This window comes from Ostrea edulis, chromosome 2 (assembly GCF_947568905.1).
Source record: "Ostrea edulis chromosome 2, xbOstEdul1.1, whole genome shotgun sequence".
Lineage (NCBI taxonomy): Eukaryota > Metazoa > Mollusca > Bivalvia > Ostreida > Ostreidae > Ostrea > Ostrea edulis.
In genome coordinates this window covers 90,488,468-90,506,706 of record NC_079165.1, presented here as the reverse complement: position 1 = coordinate 90,506,706, position 18,239 = coordinate 90,488,468, and the positions used below count along the sequence as shown (strand labels likewise).

At 33.7% G+C, this 18,239-nt stretch overlaps 1 protein-coding gene and 1 long non-coding RNA gene across 3 annotated transcripts in view; both read left to right on the top strand.

The window, feature by feature from the left end:
* Positions 1-249: 249 nt before the first annotated feature.
* Positions 250-10,894, top strand: LOC125682495 (uncharacterized). The gene is made up of 4 exons (XR_008800257.1): positions 250-1,373; positions 6,953-7,020; positions 8,413-8,576; positions 10,727-10,894. It is a non-coding gene; the product is annotated as an uncharacterized LOC125682495 (long non-coding RNA).
* A 2,521-nt stretch (positions 10,895-13,415) lies between these two features.
* The window catches only part of LOC125682468 (discoidin domain-containing receptor 2-like), a 95,415-nt gene continuing 90,591 nt past the window's right edge, over positions 13,416-18,239 (top strand). For both annotated transcript variants that reach the window (XM_048923072.2, XM_056155404.1), the window contains exon 1: positions 13,416-13,603. The gene's annotated coding sequence lies outside the window, so the exon portion shown is untranslated. The remainder of the gene's footprint in view (positions 13,604-18,239) is intronic.

The window sequence follows — 18,239 nt, the reverse complement described above, 5'->3', positions numbered from 1 at the left end:
TAATATGCAATACTAAATTGCATACATAGTCTAATATCACAGGTACATATCAAATATATACTTGTATTTACATATATGTAAATGAACTGTTAGTAATTAGTTTATTGTCATTATATATCTCATATTGTGTAACAGTCATGATTGTATGCCAACATGCTTGGTGAAGTGTTATTATTAGTATACAGAGGTCATAAGTCATTTACAGAAACAAGTGCCTGTGGCCTGTGGGTAGGAGTTGGCGCGGTAAAGAGTGTCATGCATTAGTCAAAATTTGTGCCACTTCACCTAAAGCTGGTGACGTCTCTACGTAAACATAAACATCATTTGAGTCGGGGTCGGAATGCATACAAATAATTTTGGAGAGAAACTTTAAGTGATGGCACGTCACAGGAGTCGGGGCCTGTGGTGATGGATTGATGGTGGAGTCTCTACATCGTCATAATGGCTGATTTCCTTTTAAAACATGGATGAAAATATAATTATCAGCAATATTTGCCTATTCATATGTAACGGGAACCAGTGTATCTCCAGGGACTAGAATAAGCCAAACCTCTCCCAAAGTACAAGATCTAATCTTTCTCTATTTATTTAATTGACTATGGATGGTACTTGGGATCGGAAGGACTTATTAAATTATTGAAAATGTAAATCACACTGGTTGAAATGTATACCCACTACCCAGGTTGTTTAGTGATTCCCAGATTATGATCCTCACCTTGTTTTGGAAATGAAAAGATTTGTAAAGTTATGAATTTATTATGACAAAAGTAAATATGACTTTAGACTAGTTGATAACAAATAACAAATATGTTTTCCAAAAAAAAAAAAAAAAAAAAAAAAAAGTAATATAGTCTATATCACAACTGGAATTATCCAATATAATTTAGTAACAAGATATATGGAAAATAAATTATATTGTAAAACTTTAAATATGGGAGAAATGTGACTTTTATCAAAAATATGTAATTATTGCGCTAAAGAGCTTCCATACACCGAAGAATGTAGACAATTGTTATAAATAAACACGGGGATAGCCTAAGTGTTAATATATAACTAAAAAATGAAATAAAGTAAGGGACATCTAATTCTACCCTGAACCAATGGGTGACTCTACTATGGGTAACTACATTCCTAACTTTCAAACTCTAAACTTTGCTATCGAACCTTAACGTTCTTGACCCCTAACAAAGTGAATTTCACTCTTCTGGGTAGCTCTATTTATAGGTAAAGCAAGCCAATAAAATACTAAAAATAAATGCCTAATCTGATTAGTCAGGACTTAGTCTCTTAGCCAATAGAATTATAGAATACAGATTACGCTTGGGATGACTGGCAATATGGCGGGTATAATGAATTACTTGAAGAAGTGAAAGGTAAACATTTGTAATATCAAAATATTCACTTTATATGATTTCAAAATTACTTTTGAAGTAAATAAATATACAATAGACATATTATATAAACTTAAGAGCTGGAAATCTGATATCCTAAGATCAGTGAAAAGCAAAATTGTCACACATATAAAAAAATCAGCAAAATTGTCACACATAATGACATATAAAAAATTCATCACTTTGCTCAGTAGGTTAGCACGTCGACTGCTGAACTGTAGATGGCGGCTTCGAGTCCAGAAGGGGTTTTAATTTTTTTTCAGATTGCTTTCTACTAAAACTGCATTTTTTGACTAAATAAAGTAAACTTGAATGTTTGCAATTTCAAAATATTGTTGACAGTTAGGGATGGGGTAAATTACATACAAAAGCAGGCAACGAAATTAAGGGGAAATACTCGCTAAATGCGAGTTAAAAATTCAATTCGCGAGTAAAAAAATCACAAGTGATCGCAACTTTTAGCGAGTGATAAACCCCGATCTTTTTCCCGGATTTCCTCGGTTTATTGGCTGTACTTTGAAGTTTACAATAATTTTGTCTTGTGCATAGAAATGCTTTACAGAATGAATATACAAGTATTGAAAAAGTAAACGTGGATCGAATAAATAACCAAGGTCATTTCAGTCAGTGATGTCGAAGATGGGCTACTTCGGACGTCTCAGAGACGTCTGATTTTATTAAAAATAGCAAGCATATTGATCTCGTCCGTGTCTACATGAAACAACACATGACAGTGTGTCACCGTTTACGCGGTGTTCTTCTGTACTCTATAGTCAAACACTTTGAGTTCGCGGGGTTTTCTTTTCAACTAGAATTTTTTTAGATGAAATTTCCAAAAGTTTTGAACATATAGTTTGAATTGGCGCAAACAATCTTCAAGATTCCAATCCACATGATGCTGTAAATAGGTGGTAGATCTCTGGACAGCAAGTGTACCCTATGACCCGCACCATGTATGTTGTCTGATAATTCATTAAATTTTAAATGAAAGAATTCGCAATCTTATTTTTATTATTGCACTTTAAAGGAGATTTTAAAAGATTTTCCCAAAATTTTAATAAAGAGACATGCTTCTTTTCTTAAATTCATGTAAAACAGTAATCGATTGAAAAATGCTAGTAAAATTTTGCTAGTTGGAAAATAATCCACTAGCTAAAATTTGCTAGTAGTGAAAAAAGTTAATTTCGATCCCTGAAAAGTAATTAATTAAATTATTATTACTCTTCCAAATTCTTCAATTAAATTACATTTATTCCAATTTACAAATGCAATTAATTAAATTACAATTACATTGATAAAGTAATTAATTGAATTAACAAATTACATTTTTTGTCAATTATCAAAATTTCATTTAATTTTTTTTTAATTAGATATAGTTATTCACATATGTATAAGTAAACGAAGTAGGTGTTTCCCAATGAATATTTAAAAGAATTTATTCATTGTATTTTATCATGATAAGCCTTTCAAAGGTTAAGTCATTCATACATTAAGTAAAATGTATAGAGAAACATGGTTGAAGGGAAATTAAAAATTTTAATTCTTCATTGAAGATTTTATTTTTTTGTATGATTGTCTTATGATGTAATTGAAAAGTAATTGGAATTATATGTTATTTTGCAATGTAATTAATTAAATTACAATTACTTGTAATGAAAAAATCTTCAATTACAAATTACTTCCAATTACTTGAAAATATGTAATTGATTACACTCAATTACAATTACTTTTTCCAATTACCCAATCTCTAATTGTGGTACACATCCTTCACTTTTCACCCATCAAATTTCTCTGGTGTAGCATACCTTCTTAAGGGACTTTCTCTCATTTTTCGAAAGACAAATTTTCATTTTTGATGTTAAAAATTAAAGATATAACTCATTTAATGTTGACAACCAAAAGTTGGACCTTCTGAATGCAAGGATAAGAGCAATATCTTAGCTATAATTTTGTATTATGTAAAAAAAGACTCGTGACAAGTCTTTTTATGTAAACAAACCAACCAACCAGTGAAACATTAATTTTGTAATTTAAAGCAAAAAAAAAGATAGAAAACAAGATGTGTTTGTGAAACACAAATACCCCCGATAATGGCCAATTCCGAAGATGGCCAAGGTCACAAGGGCAAATATCTTGGTACCAGTAGAAAGATCTTGTCAAAAGAAATGCTCATGTACAACATTAAAGCTTTAATATTTACCATTTAGAAGTTATGACCAATGTAAAAAAAAAAATTAAAAGTAGGTCAAATGTCAAGGTCAAAAGGTTCAATACCAACGGAAAGGTCTTGTAACAAGGAATACTCATGTGAAATATCAAAACTCTATCACTTACTGTTCAAAAGTTATTAGCAAGGTTAAAGTTTTCAAAAAATAGGTCAAACTCCAAGGTCAAGGTCACAGGGTCAAAAATGTTGGTACCCACGGAAAGGTCTGGCCACAAGGAATACTCATGTGAAATATCAAAGCCCTATCACTTGCTGTTCAAAAGGTATTAGCAAGGTTAAAGTTTCAGACAGAATGACAGACAGGACAAAAACAATATCCCCCCCCCCCCGATCTTTGATCTCGGGGGCATAAAAATACAGCTTGGCAACTTTCATTGAATTGATTGTAGGCCTAGCTAATGTGTACATCGAGATATCCTGGCAGCATGTTTGTCTTTAAGATTTGTTTTGAATTCCGCGCACTTTGTAGTACAGTACTTTTTTTTTTTTTGCTCCCCCCTGACAAAAAAAATAATGTTATATCCTACTTACCTAGATACGGATTTATTGTTTGATGAGGAAGCAAATTTTGTGTAAAACATTGCATCAATCTGATTAAAATCAGCTCCTAGATCCGCTCCTTTATTTCTGTTGATTTGTTGCTACTCGAGTAGCGACAAATCAAAAGAAATAAAGGAGTGGATCGAGGAGCTGATTTTAATCAGATTGAACATTGCATTAGGGCTATTTTAAGGTGACAATTATGGCCCATTGGCTACTTGTTAAGCATACAAGTTTAAGCTTAAGGTAGCTGAACTGAATGTTAGTTACCTGCCTAGATACATACATGTAGGTAAGCTCTTTTTGAGTGTTAATTTTTGAGAAGGTCAAGTTATTTAACATGGTGCAAGTATTCCTGTAGTATTTGACAAGATGTTCTGAAATTTTCTGTATTCCCAATATGGCTGTTATGGTCTCTGATATGCTGAAACAAAACTGACTTTTCATATATATATATATATATATATATATATATATATATATAAATGGTTGCATGCCAAGACAACAATATGTCAAATCACATGTATTTTAAGTTACCTTTTCTTCAACAAGAGCCACAAAAAAGGGGAAGGTGAAACATAAAATAAATAAATGTGAAGGTCTTTTAATCAACCTGGGTATTTTTTTTGAAGATTTACTTTGTAACATTTCATCTATTTGTAACTCTTAATTGTGTTTTAGACTACTTTTATTATACCCCCCGCAACAAGTTGTGGGGGGGTATACTGGAATCAGGTTGTCCGTCTGTCTGTCCGTCCGTCCGTCCGTCTGTAGACGCAATGGTTTCCGGGCTCTAAAGCATTATCCTTTCCACCTACTGTCACCATATCATAAATATGGACTACCCATGGGATGAAGATGTTCCCTATCGATTTTGGGGTCAAAAGGTCAAAGGTCAAGTGCACTGGACATCGAAGTAGCAATATGGTTTCCTGGCTCTAAAGCGTTATCCTTTCCACCTACAGTCACCATATCATACATATGGACTACCCATGGGATGAAGATGTTCCCTATTGATTTTGGGGTCAAAAGGTCAAAGGTCATTTGCACTGGACATCGAAGTAGCAATATGGTTTCCATTTAAATTCTTTAATGGCTTTTTTCATCGCATGGAGATGCTGTGTTCTTGGATACCTTTTGGATCATAATACTGAAGTTTTACCTATTACCAACACCCTTTGGGAGATTGGGGTAAGCGGGGGGTATTCTTAGTGAGCATTGCTTACAGTACCTCTTGTTGGAAATTGCTGATGGCAATAGTGTTAGCCTCAAAATGTATTTGTGAGTGAACTTACTCACATGATGCAATAATATAATGATTAGTCTGTGCAGTTTTATTCAATAATACGAGTATTCAATATTATCTAGCATTGTGTAATAATTCTTTGGATATTATGTTTCAGCTTTAAATTGTCAACCTTGCATATCTTAAGACTGTAACAACAGATTTTAATGAAAGAAGTAACAGTCTTGTTTTTGCTTTGTGCAAATACCCAGATACAACTTGGAGATGTTATTCCGAATATAAAGCCAATCAAAATCAAAATTACCAACATCATTTACATGACATTTTCCTGCTATTTTTATTACGTTTATATTCTGATATAAAAATCTATTTTCTCGCAGTTGATTTGTTTTAGAGATTTAAGGAAAAACAAAAAAAGCACAGGTTTATACAAACTTCATTTTTAAAATGCCATAGGTCTATCTCCCCCTGTACAGTTACATAGGTCTATCTCCCCCTGTACAGTTACATAGCTGTCTATCTTCCCCATTACAGTTACATAGGTCTATCTTCCCCTGTACAGTTACATAGGTCTATCTTCCCCTGTACAATTACATAGCTGTCTATCTTCCCCTGTACAATTACATAGGTCTATCTTCCCCATTACAGTTACATAGGTCTATCTCCCCCTGTACAGTTACATAGGTCTATCTTCCCCTGTACAGTTACATAGGTCTATCTTCCCCTGTACAGTTACATAGGTCTATCTTCCCCATTACAGTTACATAGGTCTATCTTCCCCTGTACAGTTACATAGCTGTCTATCTTCCCCTGTACAATTACATAGGTCTATCTTCCCCATTACAGTTACATAGGTCGATCTTCCCCTGTACAGTTACATAGCTGTCTATCTTCCCCTGTACAGTTACATAAGCGCCGAGCATAGGCCTAAATTTTTCAGCCCTTCACCGGCAGTGGTGACGTCTTCATATGAGTAAAATATTCTCAGGAAGGACGTTAAACAATATTCAATCAATCAATCAATCTCTTAAGAATAAACATAATAAAAGTTATGTGTTCTAAAAAATTTGTGTTTGACATGGGACAAAAATGCCTGTCATGTATAAAATTAGTACACTTGCACTTAATTGTAAATTCATGTGTATCATAAATCTATTTGTGTGTATTAGGTGTGTCAGATGGCATATATCTAACAATAATCTTTTGTTGTTCAAGTTAAAATTTCAGATTTTTATAAAAATCGGAAGTTTGTAATGTAAATCCTGTCATCCATCATATTCTGTCACTCCATTGAATTCGAAGTCCTTAGAAATATTGTGTACTACACCCAAGTGAAATATTTGAAATCTCGCAATTTTCAACATGGAGTTGTTTAAAAATTATATATTCAAATTTTATTCTTAAATCAGTATTTATAAAATGATTTTCTTTTGCAAATCATGATGATTCATTAAAAAAAAAGAAATAGTGAATGCTTTCTAGATTTCCGATGTAATGGGTACCTTTGTTGATGATCCCTGTGTAATTGAAGGGGTGCTTATATTATAGGGACTCCAGTTTCCTCCCACGCTGTTAACCCCCTTAAGCCAACATCAGCATTACAGAGACACATCAATGTAAGTAAAATAACTTGTTTGATTATCGTGTAATAAATACAGGTTATGCTTTAAGAGCAGTTCACTTCTTGAAGTGTTCTAAACTCGATATAAAACACACGGAAGCTTCCCATTTTGTTTATATTGATGTTAAACCATTTATTCCTGAACAGTTTTTGAGATTGGAAACTAATGAAAAAACCCATCCCCAGCATTTTATCTGTGATCCCCTCCTAGGGTTCTCTGATTGCTTAGTCTGTAGATAACGTCAGGGGTCATCCATCAGGCCAACTTAGCTCTACATATTTGCTTTGGTTTGTGTACGTCAATTTAAGATTAAATTGAATAACAGAATAATATCTTGTTTTTTCGTCATTCACTGAGGTGTATAAAATATCAGAAGGATACAGGTCATTCAAGAAATTTGTGGCATATAAATTTTGTTTATCAATTAGCAGTGGTGATTAAGTAAAGTGTACTGATGATAGATACCTCTCTTACCAGCCCAAAGACCTGGATGGTTTCGAGATAGTAGCAGGTGCAGCTGGACTAGCTGTTGAGTCCTTGATATCCAGTGGTGTTCCATTAACACCTTCCAATAATAAACTATTGGGATCAAATTCATGCATTTGAAAATTTATGCACAAATATGGTTTCGAAAGCCATCATCAACCTACCCCTACAAACGAAGAGGAGGGGGGGGGGGGGTATACTGGGATCACCTAAGTCCTTGTCCATAGACATATAAATTTGTCCAGATTATGTATATCTTTAAGGCCATTGAACAGATTTCATTAAAACTTTGTGTATATCTTGTGTGAATAATGAAGTTGTGCACCTGCTATTTTGATTGGGATTTTTAAACAAGGATATTTTTCCATTTTGAGGGTGTGCTTATCATGTTATCATTGTTCAGAGTATATCTTAAAAACCATTTATGCTTCAATGAGCACAAATTCGCTATTTCCCACCATCCAGTGTGCCTTGCAGGGGGTATTGGTCCTGTTAGGACAGTTCTAGTTGGAGTTGGTTCCGTAGGCATTAGCAATAACTAAAGCCTTGTATAGCAGATATCATTTTGGACTTCACCTTGGTGCTGTGGTCCTCAAAACACCTCAATAGTTTTATTGTTACAGCAGGAACAAATACGTAATATATCTAATTTCACTGCTCATTTAGGTAAGTACTTTCGTGTAACTTGAAAATCCAAGACACTTGATGAGATATTTTAAGAATGTTTTCTTGATTGTAATGTATAATATAATTTATTTTGTCTTTGATTAATTGAAGTTGCTTCCCTTCTGTATTCTAAAAAAAGTCCATGTGTTAAGCAGTGAATAAGTTATAATAATATTACTCAGTTTATAAATATGAGCTCAGGTTCTTCAGGTACAAGGGTTTGGTTTATTCCAGAGATGGTGTCAATTTCATTAACATCTGCGAGTTGGCTGGACACTGGTGCTAGTGCGGTGCAGTCTTTGAATGTTAAGAAAATAAATTAAATTGTAAATGATCCTGCTTGTGAAGGACGTGAAGAACAGATGCTGTGCAGTTATTTGACATGTTCCTCATTAAAGGTGGGTCAAAACATACCACATCTTCACAAACACCATACAATATGTTTCCACCTAAAAAAAATTTGAGTTTCAACGAGAGATCCCACAGACTTTGGAATTTCAGAGATTATCAAAGGTTTTTACAAAGAAATGAAACGCTGTCCCTTAGAATTATTTTTGTGGGCCTTTGGATTCATGGTTGTGATACAGATATTTTTATATGGTATAAATTTAACTCCATGAACTTTCTCACAGTTTCACACCTGTACTTGTATTGTTGTTTGCCCTCGAGATGTTTGTCACTCAAGAGTTACACATAGAAAAACCTTGAGGGACATTTTCGAGACAGCTTCCGCAATAAGAGGTGTTAGGTGTCGCCATAACAACCCAGAGTGAAGGATCATGGGGCACATCATGTAAGGTTTCTGGATCAGCTGATTTCCCCATGGAGCTGAGACAGACTATTAACCTAGTGATGAAGAAATATGAAAACGGCCAACATCCAGTCTTATTTCTAGCACTCCAATATCATTCTTTCTGAGAATTTCTTGATTGTCTGTCTCACCACTTCCTTAAAGCATTAGGGGGTGGTGTTAAATGTTATATATATTGATATGACATTTTCCATGCAGAATCTATGAAGAGATTGGTAATTGCAGTATCTTAGTGATGTGATTAAATTCTGAGTGCTGGATCTTTATCCTGTTTAATGAGTACTTTGTTAGGTTTTTCAGTCTAGATTGATAGTCTAAGAGTACATAAAATACTGGATATATGATATTAATGAGGTGAATAGTTTATTACAGGAATATCTAACAGTGTTTCAAGGGCATTGGGTAACTTTTTCACATCAAATGTAGTTTGTACTGAGAGTTTTTGTATTTGATTTGATATAGGTTATAAATTTTGAAATCAATGTCATATCATTCCTCATACACACACAAGAGGGTGCTTAATAATTCATCTGAACCCAAACATTCAGGAGAGCTTTAATTTGCTGTCTGTCTGCAGTGTCCAGTTGTCTGTAAAACTATGTCACTTTTTTGCCACTGTCTCTATCAGTCTAAGATTCAAACTCCAGTCAAATATGAATGTAAATCTTCATTTTGTATAGATTGATATCATCGATTCATTGTGACCTAAAATGATATCATTATGCAAGAATGACAAAAAATACTCAAATTAAAGTGTTTTATTTTAGCTGCGAATAACACTAAAATTAACAATCACATTCTCTTTGTAGCAAATTGATATTTTGTTAAGATTTTTAACACATTGATTTTTCGTTTTGCTTATGATGTTTAGCGATTGCTAGATTTATAGACAAGCAATCTAAATTTTGTTTTGTGTTACATCAAAGAACTACAGAATACAACATTCTTTTGACACTATAAAACAACTGCATGTTGAGGTTCTTGTTTTGGTGTCAAGGTTAGTTCCAGGTTGCAATCTTTTCAATAGGGCCTTGAAATTAAGACATTATATGCATTGAAGATGTTTTATCATAGATTTTGCCCTAACTTCAATTAAGTTAGAAAGTATGCTAATTTTCTATTCTTCTTTACTTTTGCAAATTAAGACTTATAATACTCTCATAGTTTAGAAGAGTTTTTTCCCGTTTTTCTGCTGTGAATTTGAAAATTTCATTTGAAAGTTTTACTTTTGAAAGTGATTTCACCGAAAGCACATTCATTGTACCCTATAATTAAGTCCCCCCCCCCCCCCCCCCCCCCTCATTTTAGCATTGGATTATACAACTGTAAGCAGGGAAGAGTAATGCGACTCTGTGACCCACATGTTTCATAAAGGAAAATACACACACATATTGATGCATATCTTCTAATTAGTCTGAATAATGACAAGATTCTATTCTAAACTTTCCTTTTATATTATTAAATGCAAGATGAAAACTGTTGATCACTCAAGGGACTCTTTCAGTCCAACTGTTAGTCAAAGCGTGAAGCTATAGCATCTCTTAGTTATAGAAAGCCCTGGACCAAAGATGACCCATGGAATTTAATTCTTGCTTCTTTGGCACATAACTTTTAGTAAAATGGGATATCAGTTTGTATTAGTAATCGTGAAAAAAAAATTGTCTTCTGTAGGAACGATGAAGTCAAAAATGCTTTAACGTTAAATTGAGATAACTTGAGCTTTCTTATTCATTGTAGATTCAAGTTTGCTCAAATGATAATCACCAGGACCCAGTTGAACGAAGGTTAGTTATCTGTAACTAACAGTTAACTTGAAATTAACTTGAACATATACATAGCGTTAACTTGAAGTTAAATGTCAGTTAAACTTAACTAACTTTTGTGCAACTGCATGGACCCTGGGTTATTTATGGGACTGCAATAGGGGTTTCAAAGTTTTTTGCAGTTGTAGAGAAATTCTTTACAAATTTTCTTTTCATTATGTCATGCAATATATTTTTAAATATTGCCTGGTTATTAGTAGAATTGTGTGAGATCAATATGTTTAATATTGCCCTGTGATTGGTAGAGTTTAGTGAATACATGTATCAATATGTTTAATATTGCCCTGTGATTGTTATAGAGTTATGTGCAGAGTATATATATCAATATGTTTAATATTGCTCTGTGGTTGGTAAAGTTGAGTGAATACATGTATTGATATGTTTAATATTGCCCTGTGGTTGGTAAAGTTGAGTGAATACATGTATCAATATGTTTAATATTGCCCTCTGATTGGTAGAGTTGTATGAGTACATGTATCAATATGTTTAATATTGCCCTGTGGTTGGTAAAGTTGAGTGAATACATGTATCAATATGTTTAATATTGCCCTCTGATTGGTAGAGTTGTATGAGTACATGTATCAATATGTTTAATATTGCCCTGTGGTTGGTAAAGTTGAGTGAATACATGTATCAATATGTTTAATATTGTCCTATGATTGGTTGAGTTGTATGAGTACATGTATCATTGGGCAGATAGATTTTATTAACAGGAATTTAAATCTAAAACTTTCCTGTATTTATTCCTTGTATAAAAGGTTTCATTAAATGGAAAGATGTAAAGATAATACATGTTAGTGTATGAATGGAAGAGAGGGAAAGTATAGTGCCGATAAAAAAGTTGTGACTTGTGTCCGTGATCGACAGCTAGGAAGATTGGAAGACATTATCCGTGACAGACGTCTGCATTTTATTGTCTCCAATCTGTCTGAATGAAAATGAACTCATCGTATAGTTTATAGTGTGATTATTTCATTTGGATTAGAATATCTAGCAAAGATTTATGTGAGAAGGAATTTTTTTCCCCAGTATTTTGTCTTAAAATTTTTATCAAAGCAAATGTGTACCTGGGACAAATCTTTATTGATATTTGCATTATATATGTACTTTTAAAAATGCACAATGACTGATCATAATATTATAATCTAAGCTACTGTCCTTCATACAAGTGCAAATTGTCAGATTCAAAATTTACAAACTACAAATAAAAAAAGATTATTAGCTTTCTGAACATTTTGAACAAATTAAACAAATTCTTCGTTTGCAAATTCCATCAATTTTAATAATAACCTTTTCCTCAACGATTGGGAATTCTGACAAAAATGAAAGTAGAATGTAAATATTAAAAAATAAATTTCAGTTTTGAAAGTACATGAGGGTATGAACTGCAAGTGCTGACATACTTTTCATGAAGCGCTGCTTCTTTACGCTGGCATGATCGAAGCTTTGCATTTCATGCCCTCGTGTATTTTCAACTATGAATTTTATTTCTTACACATTATATTTTGATTGTGGGTGATGCTCAAATGCTCTATACTTTTTAGTTCTGATTGAAATTTGTCATCTGTCTGTCGTTGTATTCTGTGTAGTTGTAATTATCATCGTTAAGGGTCACACCCCTTTCAATGAAAAGATGATTAAGAAAATCTGAACATTGGGCAAGTGTCTTAAAAACATCTTCTCAGGAACCACAGAACCACAAATGCCAATATTCACAAGAAAGCTTTGTTGTATAGTTTAGATTCAAGTTTATTCAAACTGTAACTCCAAAGATGAGGCCACAGGAGGGGTGTAGGGTTCTACAGAGGAATATTTAGGGGGAAATCTTCTAGAACCACTTTGCCAATTTTATGCAAACTAAATGGCACTGGGTATCCTTGGGTAAGAGATATTCAAGTTTGTTCAGATAAAGGGCCCCACTCCTTTCAAAGGTGTCTGATATATTTGCAAAATAGTGAAAATGGGATGGGCATTTAAAAATCTTCTCAAAACCAGTGCTTCATAATTTAAATCACAAAATTTATGCAATATGTTCATTACATCATAATCCCTGCAAATTCATAAAGTAATTGGGTTATTTTTTTTAGTAAAACAAATATTGTCATAACATTCATTGGTATGTAGAAAAGCAAATTATAATTATTGAGCAATATTGGATTAAAGGATTATCAGTTTTTAAATCTTTTTGATAAAGAATTTCATGTAATAAAATCCTTCAAAATGATAAAGATTTCTTATACATATCCAAGCCATGATAGAAACATATTAAATTGAGGAAACAAACTAAATAAAATTTTAATATGAGGTGCATGCACTGTTTCTCTCTTTATAAGTTGTGTACAAAGGTAACTGACATAATAAAGTGCTTTTTATCAATGATGTTTGGTGAAAAAGACAACAATTCTGGAAAACAGGAGCCTTACAACCAGAATTAGAATATACTGTTTATAGGTAGGTTTGAATTGTGTGCATTTGTATCAGGATTGGGTGAATAATGAGCGGTATGTGAAAAATTTGTATTGTTTTTTTGTTATTGTAAATCAATACCAATTGATAAATATATTTTTTAAAATACCAAATTATTAAGTCATTAATCTTGGGCACTTCCTGTTTTTTTTTTTAATGACAGCTCGTGCTTTCTTGAGATTAAGATCTATAGTTAATTACCAGGGAGAATTGTATTTTGCTTACTAGATGTTACAGACGGGGAGGAGTGGAGAAAAATCTGAGATAATAATCATCAAAGAAAGAGGGGGACAGAGAGGGCCTCAACGTCCGACCAACGGTGAAGGTATCTGTCAGGTCTTCTGAATGGGACTGGGAACCAGACAATTAACTATTTCTTCGTTTTACTGAATGAAAATTGAATGCCAGAGTAAACTTGTTAAGAGAGGGAAATATCAGATCTTTAATTTGGAAATTGCAGATTGCAGTGATAGGAAAACGATTGGAAATTTATAGAAACTTTTTAAAATGTGTGACTGCAATTTAAATTATTCATCTTTGGAGATAAAAAGATAATGATTTCCCCTGAATTCTGATGAGATAGATAACTTTCATCGATCGAGAGATTCTTGTGATCTTGACTTGATGTTCTTGGTAAGCAAATGTATTGAGATTCCTGTGACATGCCTTATAAATGTAATCAATATGATTAACAAATTAATTCGCCTGCACTGCCTCACCTGGTGGTTGGATTCGTGGATCACGAGGCCCCCTATCACGTGTTATGGCCAACTTACGCCTCATTTGTCGAGGACTGATTAAAAACCAAACAGTTCAGGGAAATCTGATGAAATCTTCAGTCCCACATGAATAGGCTTTCAATAAAAGCACTTGCTGTCACTTGTGGGAAGAATTCATTAATTGAGTTTTTGTTGCCTAGCTTTGGAGACTGAGATTGGATAGACCTTATATAGTAATGAATTTTGATGGTCATTTTAGGGTTTTTAGTATGCTCATCATGAACTGATGTGAATAGGATTTCTAGTTACTCTCTGTACCTCAGGTGTGATGGGACTTTAGATGTTGAAGGAATGCTAGTCATTCCAGCACTGCACCGTAATCACAAGCCATGCAGAACAATTGGATGTATAATTTACATGTTTATTGGCAATTACGAAGCAGGAGAATTTATTTATCTTTAAATTCGACTGGATTTCTGTGTGTAGTCTTCTTATTTTTTCTGTGTAATTAATCTTGCAGTTCTGTAACAACCTGAAGGAATGTCAAACTGGGTTTATCTGCAGGGAGATGCAATGTTGAGATACAATTTCAGAAGAAAAAACATTTGGCTTTTAGGAATTTGTGTAATTGCCCAGAGAGAGAGAGAGAGAGAGAGAGAGAGAGAGAGAGAGAGAGAGAGAGAGAGTTACAAAATTGAAATTTGAAAGAATTAGCTGGTTTGTTTATGCTACTTTTATATATATGTTCTTCACCCCCAGAATTATTTTTACAAATCATCACAAACAGAAAAAAATGAATGAATATATAGTTTAAAATAGCATGTTACAGGTTATTATTCTAAAGATATTGAAGTGCTGAATGGAACATTGATGTGAACTTATGATAATGGAAACAGAAAATGCAGAAATCATGTTCTTTGTGAATTCCCTAATCGGGTGGGGACCAATCAATATAGAACATTATCTGACATATGCATTGACCCACAGAATGAAGAGGCTTTCTGATTTACTCAAGTTCACCACCTTGTCAATCCAACTCGAAAGGAACACCAGAAATTTAATGAACTTGTTAAATAAATGCAAATGACAGGTTTTTATTTGTCATATTCATGAAATGTCTTGAGCATTGAGCTTTGTGATTTATAAGCTACATGAAGGAAATTGTGGTGTGCTTGTTTGTAACAAATTAGAGGGTCATTATTTCTAAGATTTTAATGAGGGTATATATCGTCAGTGTGGTTTTAGGAGATGAGAAAGATAGAGGTGTTCTGTATTGATCTATTGTGGGAGGGAAATATAAATATATTGCTTCTCTTCTGAGAGTTAAAAAAAGATTTCATTCCTGATATGGCGGCAGTCACAGGAGCCAACCCCCTTCACTTGATTATTTTTACGAGTTTCTAATCCTGGAGATTTGCTTCTGACTGTAATACAATACCCCAGTCTATGGTTACATACATCATTGGATTATTTTCTGGGTCACAGGAAAAGCATTCTAACATTTTGAATACTCTTGAAATAACAACTGGTGCAATCTGATTCAAACGTTGCACATCATCTTCCCAAAATGAGAGCTTCTGTTTTATTCCCCCAGTAATTATAGGTATTACCGGGCCACGTAGAGAAGGGCTGACAAGTTAATGTGGGGCTCAGTCAATTTCATATTCCTGGGAATACCAAACAGATCTTTAAAATTGTTCCAAAATTATTTGGGTTTGGCATCTCGACTCTTTCATGTTGACCTTTCAATTATCTCCCTTAAAAGTACACTATAACCACAGACTAACATTTAAAAAAAAAAATTGTGTACATTCAGACTCCTTCAGTATTTCTCTGACTACAGCTATTGTTATGAATTTTATAATGTTTAAGAAAGATGGTTTTGCTAGCCCCGGCATATTTTAGAAAATTTGGCTACATCTAGTCGATGACCTGTGTTTTGATATGTTGGGCAGACCATGCTTTATGCTATACCTTGTTAGGTATGGTATTACTAGAACAGGTGTTAAATAGATACACCACACATACCACACCTGCTGCTTCAGATGTAACTGTGGACTGAGGACGACTTCAAGTGGGTAACTTAGACGTACTTGACTAAATGATAGTAACCTAGTCGTTCTTTAAATTTAAGTGATGGCTCAGCCTATCCATCTGCTCCTGTTTTCTTGAATCTACAAACTGAACCTGCAACATCAGATGCATTTTATTCAACTGAATAGATCACTCTAATAAGTGCTTCTCCATGTTTATCTATTGTCATTGTATACGTTAGATATATCTAAGGTTTATTTCTGACAATCATCATTTTAATACACATATTTCATAGAATTGTAAATGGTTTGTGTTTGCAAAATGCTTGTTATTGGTTTTGATAGATTAAAAGGCAGATATCAATTTGAAGATGAAAGTATTATTAAGAGAGTTTGGAACCAATTTTGAGTAAGTTTGTAATTGTGTTTTGGAATCAGAAATATATTCAAGTGTTCGGGGAGGACTTCAATATCTTCAGTAACAAATCATGACTAATTTTTGAAACATTGGATTTCTCTGCAGAGTAACAACAAATAGAAATATTAGAGCAATTTTATCTCCCGTTTGATAACGTGAGCCGTTAGTAAAATAAAAAGCCTCTTAAATTCTCCACACTGATTGCACAAGTTTGCATTCCACTGCATCTGTACGAGCAGCCTTAAGGGGAATTTGTCGTATTGTATCCCACTGCAGCGCTCACAGCTGAGGGTATTACAATACTCCACACTGATACCATCCTTTATCCCAATGCTAATGGAAAATTAGTCTTATCGCAGATATGTCACGATTTAAACTCAGTGCGTGAACATTCTTGCAGACAGTAGGTTCATAGTTACAATCAGAATATTCTGAAATTATCTGCATCCTGTGAAGAATGAGTCAAGACTTTTACTGTCACCCAGGGTCATATCAAGGATGTTTGATGGGGGGTCTCTCAAAAACAAAAGCCTGTTGTCAGCTCCCAAACAGATGTCATAAAATGCCCTGCAACTTGCAGAAGCTGAAGGAAATGGACAGTCCATATTGATTTATTTAAGCTTGATAATGTCCGTCATGGCACTTTGGAAATCAGCATTGCAGTATTTATTGCAACAAAAATAGGTTTTATTTTGTGACCCTGTGGGTGTGTTTGTATACCTACCTACAAGAAATATCTGAAATTGTTGTACATACCATTGGTTAATGGAAAATAGCAACTTTTTATTGTACAAATAGCTGTGTCACATTTTTACAGAGACCCAGATACGATGATTTCTGTAATGTTCCCCCTTTTTATGAGCCAGATATTTGTTCATTGTAACTCATTCCATAACAACAGTCATACCTAGCGACAGTTTTGTAGAATTAATAATAGATACAGGAAAGACCTGATTTGATAATAGGCGATGATACTTTTTCACCACATTGCTACTTGGTGCGAAACACCTTCTGGATTATGCCTATTTTATAGATAGAATTATTGATGAATGGAAAAGACATCGACCTCAGTGGTGGTATATAGCTGCTGCCTTCATCAATTATTATACTTTTCCTGTTCACAAACTATGCAGGTCTTACTGCAGGTATATCCCCAGGTGTGTGATAATGGTGCATTTCTAAATTTATCAAGGTGTATTGCAGTAAAATATACCTGTACCTGTTACACTGCATGTCAGTTCTCCATTGTTAACTCCCCTGTCAGCCTGGCTGGAGATGAGAACTTCCCATCATGTATAATGGCCTGCTGTGATTCAGGAAACATTCCCTACAGGAAGTTGTTGCACATTATTGTAAAATTGTTCTGTAACATTTACTCAAGACTTTAAAGTGGCAATGACTCTTGAGTTCCCAAGTCTTCTTCTTTATAAGATGTTGACATGATTTCATAATTTTCTGATTTTGTTTTTGCAAATATAAAAGCCATACTATGTCATCTATTGAATACAACTAAGCTATGAGTTAGGCTTTACATGTATTTTGGGTTTTCTGGGATTGCGTGATTGTGAGAACATACATTTCTTTAATAGCAATAGCTGGGCTCCTCAAATTCCCACTCACAGTAAAGAGATACAAATTCCACTCAGAAGTCAAATTCAGAAGAGAAGAAGTTTTAGTAAGCAGATGTAAATTTTGGGAAGTTATTAGAGATTTCATGGTCTGTGTGAATGAAATTAAGTTAATTTTGTTTGTGTTTATGTTAATTACTGAATGACCAATCAAGAACTGTTA